Raw genomic sequence first — 6,114 nt, 5'->3', positions numbered from 1 at the left:
GAAATCAAAGATGAGAGTAGACAGAGAAAGTTTTCATAGAAAAGGACACAAACCAGCCCAGAAAAGAGAAGGGGGGAAAGGCGTGAAGTAGGCTGCTAAGAATTGATACCGACTGAGACCAAGTCACAAGGCAACACAATGCAAGTAGACAAAAATGAGGTCGGAAAGCAATGAGGACAGATGAAGAAGAGAAAAGGAATTTGGACTCTGTCAACTACTTCGGAGTTTGTGCCAATAAGCCATTTATTAATCCACATCTTGATTTTGTAAGTTATAGGCCATTTTATAAAATTCTCAAATTGGGAAGTATAGAAAAGGGAACAGTTCTCAGTATAAATGCTATGGGTTAAATACCCTAACGTATAGGGGCGCCTGGGTGGCACAGCGGTTAAGCGGCTGCCTTCGGCTCAGGGCGTGATCCCGGCGTTATGGGATCGAGCCCCACATTAGGCTCCTCTGCTATGAGCCTGCTTCTTCCTCTCCCACTCCCCTGCTTGTGTTCCCTCTCTTGCTGGCTGTCTCTGTCTAATAAATAAAATCTTTTAAAAAAAAATACCCTAACGTATAAACAAAACTCTCTCTCATTTCTAACGCACACCCATGCACGTGTATGTGCGCGCACGGTAGCCTCTGACACACACTGTTTAAGAGACGTAGAGAATTCATTAGAAACCACAATGAAATTTTTAAGAGAAAAACTTCATAACAGAGAAATTAAATGCTAAATCTGTGATACTGCCTGGTCATAGCACGACAGAGCCTGGATAATAGAACGATAATGAGTTTTCAGAATCAACCATAATTGGATTCAAGTCCAGGCTCCATTCTGTGCTCTGTTGGTCAAATCAAATTGCTTAAGCTCTCTGAACCCCAATGTACTTATCTAACAGGATGAAAATAATCTCTTCCTCACTAGAAATGTGGTGAGAATTAAATGAGATAGCATCTGTGAGCACCCAGCACGGTTCTAGCCCGCCACACGTGATCAATGAATGCTGGTTCCCTTACATCCTGTAATGCTAATGTGGAATGATAAACGCCAGCCTTGCCATTTGGACCTTCACAACACAGCACAAGGCCCAGCGGTGGTTAGCCTTGGAAAGAAAGATACTGAGAACAGTCGGTCTGAGATAGACAATAAGGTGAGGAAGCCCCAGCAAGGATCACATGAATGACGGAAGGAGTTACTTTGCATTTCAATCATAAGAAAAATTCAAATTATCACCAATAGCATTAGCACAAGAAGGATAAAATGCTCTCATATAATAGGCTTGAACTTCTCTCTTCTTAAGAGTTTGAGAAATTAATTTTGTCCACTTTTTGCTAATCTCCCTTGTGGGGCAGTAAGAGATGTGAATGGGAAGGGCAAGTGAGCGAATGTTTTAACCACAATTTGGACAATAATTTAAAAGTTGGTTCTAAAGAAAGAGTCCTTTACTACTGTGCAGTTAATCTGCTCCCAAATACTTTGTCTGCCCCAATGACTAAAGGTGACCTCTTCCTTCACCGCTCACAGATTTGCACAATTTTCCCCACACGTGTGCCACCCCACCCCAGACACAGTCACTTAGCCCCTGGTAAGTGCAACATTTCCCTCTCAAACTTTAAATCAAATGACTGCAGGCTATGCAAGATCCAGAACAACACGTGCTAAATCACAATTTGTGTCTGGAACACACTTTGATGTAACGAAAGTACGGAGCAACAGAGAAACATTAAAAGATAAATTATGCCGTTTTACTGAAACGATTCAAATAGGGACGGGATTTGAGAGAGCACCCAAAATACAAAACAAGGTGATTTGGGAATGTTACATATGTCCATTTCCACTCTATGAAAAAAAGAATCTAGAAAGGTGGGCAGTGGCAAACAAAACTAATCTAAAGCATTATGAACCGGTTTGTTTTGGCAAAGCACCGAGAGAGGGGTAGTCAGTCAAGATTCATTAGGCACTCACAGTGCCCACAGGGAGGCAGCAGGTGCTCACAGAGCCCTCTCATCAGCTTTAGATTCTCAGAAACTCCTGAGGGACACTTCGTGTGTCTTGATAGTTTCTCCAGACTCTGAACAAAGAGCAGGCGGTATTATCTGCTTCACTCATTTCAAGCCTTCTCAAACGATAAACAAACCTACATCCCAACAACGAACAGGAGTGACGTGTTGGCGTTCGTCATTTACGACCTTCCTGCTCGGTGCCATCAGCCCTTCCATCCATAAACCCTTGAGCTCCTACTGTGCACCGACCACTAAGCTGAGGACCTTTAAAGACTTCACATTGCAGGGAGGAGCTGGACAGGTGAATAGAGAGATGCCATGCTTTCTGATCAGTGAAATGGGAGAGGTAACCATGAGCCGTAATGAGAGCAGGGGGAGTGTGTTTAACCCCAACTGGACAGTGGGGAGCTCAAGAGGACTCCTAAAAGAAATAACAGCTCTATCTAGCTTTTGTTGTTGTTGTTTTGTTTTGTTTGCGGAGGGGAGAGGGGGGACTAGGTTTTTAAAAGGAAGCAGGAACTATTCTAACAGGTCAGGGCAAGTTAGTGGTAATAATAATGGCTCAGGTAGCCAAGAGATGCTGGGGAAAGGCACAAGGCAAAAGCTAGCACAACCTTTAAGAGATGATATTTGGGGTTCCATCTAGCATGGAGTGGAGGGTACGAAGGGGCAAGGGTGCCAAGAGAAGTGCTGAGAGGTCAGTCAGGCTGAAAAGCCTTGTATGCCCTAAGGAGTGTGAATTTTAACCTCAAAGCAGTACAAAGTCATTGTAGGATTTTATCAGGGAAGTTCACAGTTTAAAGATTTGTATTCTTCTCACTGCAGTCAAGGTAGAAAATGCCACAATCACAGTGGTGAAACAGTTTCACTCCAGATAGAATAGGACGCTGTTCCCCTCTCTGTAAGTCCTCGAAGTACAAGCCATGCAGGAGAAGAAACGTTTGGGGAAAGAGGAAAAGAAGAGCTCGTTTACCACATGTCGAATCTATGGGCATGTGCTGCATCCCAGGAAATGCGTCCGCTCTGATTTATGAAAGAGGTTCGGGGGGGGGTGGAGATTTGGGACACAGGTGACTGTGGATGCCATGGAGTCAGGGCTAATGTTCAGCTGCTGTGCTCCAGCATGGCTCTAGCAGATGCTTTATGGCCAGAATCCGTTCCGATGCGTCAGTGGCCACCCATGCCAGGTGCTAAATATGGTGACTATCACCTCTATAGGGGATGATCCAGAATAACCACAGAAAAGGTTTGAGGATGGAACCGTACGAAATGTGCATGGGCTTACCAGAGGACCAAAGATGAAGGGGGGGGGGAGCGAGGAGGAAGAAGGAGAGGTTGGAGATTTAGAACAGTAAACACCAGGAGGAATGTTTCAAACTGAGAGACAGTAGTGTCCAGGGAAGGGGAGCGTATGAAGGAGAGAAGACCCTAAACACATTTATATTTTGATAGAGAAAGTAAGTAGGTAGAGGAAGGGTGATGCAACAGAAGAGAGCAGAGATGAACGATAGAATGACATCCTTAAAGAAATAGGAAAAGATGAGGTACAGAACCTTCTACTATATGGGTCTTTGTCATTAGAGGGGGAGGAACTGAGAAAGGATGGAGAGAAAGGATGGAGAGAGGGGATGTAGCAGAAAGTTAGGGAAGTTCCTCTCACGTTGCAGATGGCTAGAGTTTGAGCTGGGAGCTTTCAGAAAGGTGATGTGTAGGAAACTCAAAGAGAATGTCCTAGGTCGAAATGTGAAGAGCACGGAGGAAACCTAGCAGAGCTAAGCTGCAGAATGTATACTTACAGATCTCACCAAAGTTGAATCTTGTTTTTCTAATAGCTCTCTAGAGACTGGGTATAAAAACAGGAGGCAAGCACCTGGTTTGATTTAGCAGTGGAATTCTGCTGGAAAGCAAGAAAGGTGTCAAAGAATGTTATTAATGACATCATAAAGTCTCTACTTTGAGACACAGGAAAAGAGATGAGGAGAACAAGGAGGAACGGAGGATCAAGAAAAATTGGAGAATAGGCACAACCTGAGTATAAAAGTAAGAGGGCTAGAATAATAGGAAAACGTCATGGAAAAAATGCAGATCTTTAGGATTTTGCTGGGGTGGCCATTCTGAGTGCTGTGAGGTGGTCCAAAGCTGAAAGTGACTGCATGCTGGGGAGCGTGATAGCGCTGCGTGATGCAAGAACTGCGAAGACAGGGTGCTGGGTAAGCTGTCCACATCACAGCAATCCTCCCAAGCACCATTTATCCCTTTCTGTGAGTTTCCCATTGTGGTGTGCAGTTTACAGGCCTAGTCGCACAGCCTTCAAGTAAGCACCACTGCTGTGCATTACATGTGACAAACTAAGGGTCAGAGAAGTTAGGCCACTCGCCTCTGGTCACACAATTGGTAGTAGGCCGAGCTGTGTTTCAAACCAAGTTCTCTTTGATTCCAAAGCCCATGTTCCTTCAGTGATGGTGGGGCTTGAGTTGAAAAGGGGGACAATGAGCCAGTGCACCCAGCGGTCCCACGGATCTTTCTCTTGTTTTAACAGTATGTGGATGGAACAGACCCAGGGATGCCCCTTCTTCCAGCTTCTGACCACCCTCCAACCTTTTTCCAGTCTCAACCTTCAGAACCATCATCTCTGCCACCCCGTGCCTCCAAGACCAGCCAACACCCTATTTCGAGCTTAGTTCCTAATTACCCATCAACCATGAGCTCCCAGATTCGTCAGTATTATTCCTCCAGGGTGGAGGCCACGGTCAGCTCCCTGGTCAGCACACATCTGCGGGCCTCCTACACCTACCTCTCTCTGGGCTTCTATTTCCACTGCAAGGATTTGGCTCTGGATGCTGTGGGCCACTTCTTTCACCAGTCGGCTGAGAAGCTTGAGGGTACTGAGCTTCTCTTAAAGACGCAAACCCAGCACAGCAGCCACTCCCTCTTCCAGGATGTGCAGAAGCTGTTCCAAGATGAGTGGGTAAGACCCTGGACGCCATGGAAACCACCCTGGTTCTGGAGAAGAACCTGAACCAGGCCCTTTTGGATCTGCAGGCCCTGGGCTCTGCCTGCACAGACCTCCAGCTCTGTGACTTCCTGGAAAACCACTTCCTGGATGAGGGGGTGAAGCAGGTGAAGCATATCAAGGAGATGAGCGACCACCTGACTAATCTCCACAGGCTGGCTGGCCCCCAGGCTGGCCTGGGCAAGTATCTCTCTTCCAAAGGCTCACCTGAGCATGACTGGGAGCCTCTGAAGCCCAGCGGCCTTTGAGGGCTCCCTCTGGCATCCCGTTGGTGCCAGGGCTTGTGGGTGAGCCTTCCCCGCAGCCACCAGGCTTCCTTTTAACCACCTGGGAACCCTCTCCCAAGCCTTGAACCAAATGGAAACAATACAGCTTTTCGAAGAAGAAGGGAAGGGAGGAAGGAAGGAAGGGAGGGAGGGAGGGAGGGAGGAAGGAAGGAAGGAAGGAAGGAAGGAAGGAAGGAAGGAAGGAAGGAAGGAAGGAAGGGAGGGAGGGAGGGAGGGAGAAAAAGTGAGGGGAGGGAGGGAGGGGGAAGGGAGAGAGGAAAGAAAGAAAGGAAGAAAGAAAGAAAAAAGAAAGAAAAAAAGAGAGGAAGAGAGAAAGGGAAAGAGAGGGGCAGTGAGCCACAGCCATTACTGAGTGTGGGAGAGCGATCAGCTATGACAACTGTGAAGAAGAGAGAGCTGAAAGGGCCGAGCCCTCAGAGAAAGGCTTTTGCAGGAGCGAGCAGGAGTAGCGGTTTACTAGGAGTGCTGGCGATTGGAGAATGCCCTTCTGCCCCCATCCTGAGATGCTTCGACACAGCACACTGATGAGTCCTGTGGCAATCAGACCTTTCCAGATTCTAAGCAGAGTATTGGTAAGAAACAATCGTGTTGTCTCTAAAGAAACCTGAGTCCAGATTTGAAGGCCAAGATGAGACTGGATGGTTCATAAGCCTGACCATACGCTGCAAATTCCTGGCGTCCCCAGGTAAACAGAAGCGTTCAGGAGGACTCAGGCATCTGTCGAAGGAGCCTGCTGTGGCCCGAATGATCACATCGCCCAGGGCATGGAATGCTGGCTGACAAAAACCAGTCAGGGAAGCTATCGTGCTGGCTCCACAG

General features: G+C 47.1%; 1 pseudogene; it reads left to right on the top strand.

The window, feature by feature from the left end:
• The first annotated feature begins 4,696 nt into the window (after positions 1–4,696).
• Positions 4,697–5,256, top strand: LOC123792904 (ferritin light chain pseudogene; annotated as a pseudogene).
• The last annotated feature ends 858 nt before the right edge of the window (positions 5,257–6,114 follow it).

Source organism: Ursus americanus, chromosome 11, assembly GCF_024610735.1.
Source record: "Ursus americanus isolate L20-20 chromosome 11, mUrsAme1.1.p, whole genome shotgun sequence".
NCBI classification, from domain to species: Eukaryota; Metazoa; Chordata; class Mammalia; order Carnivora; family Ursidae; genus Ursus; species Ursus americanus.
This window is presented reverse-complemented; position numbering and strand designations above follow the sequence as displayed.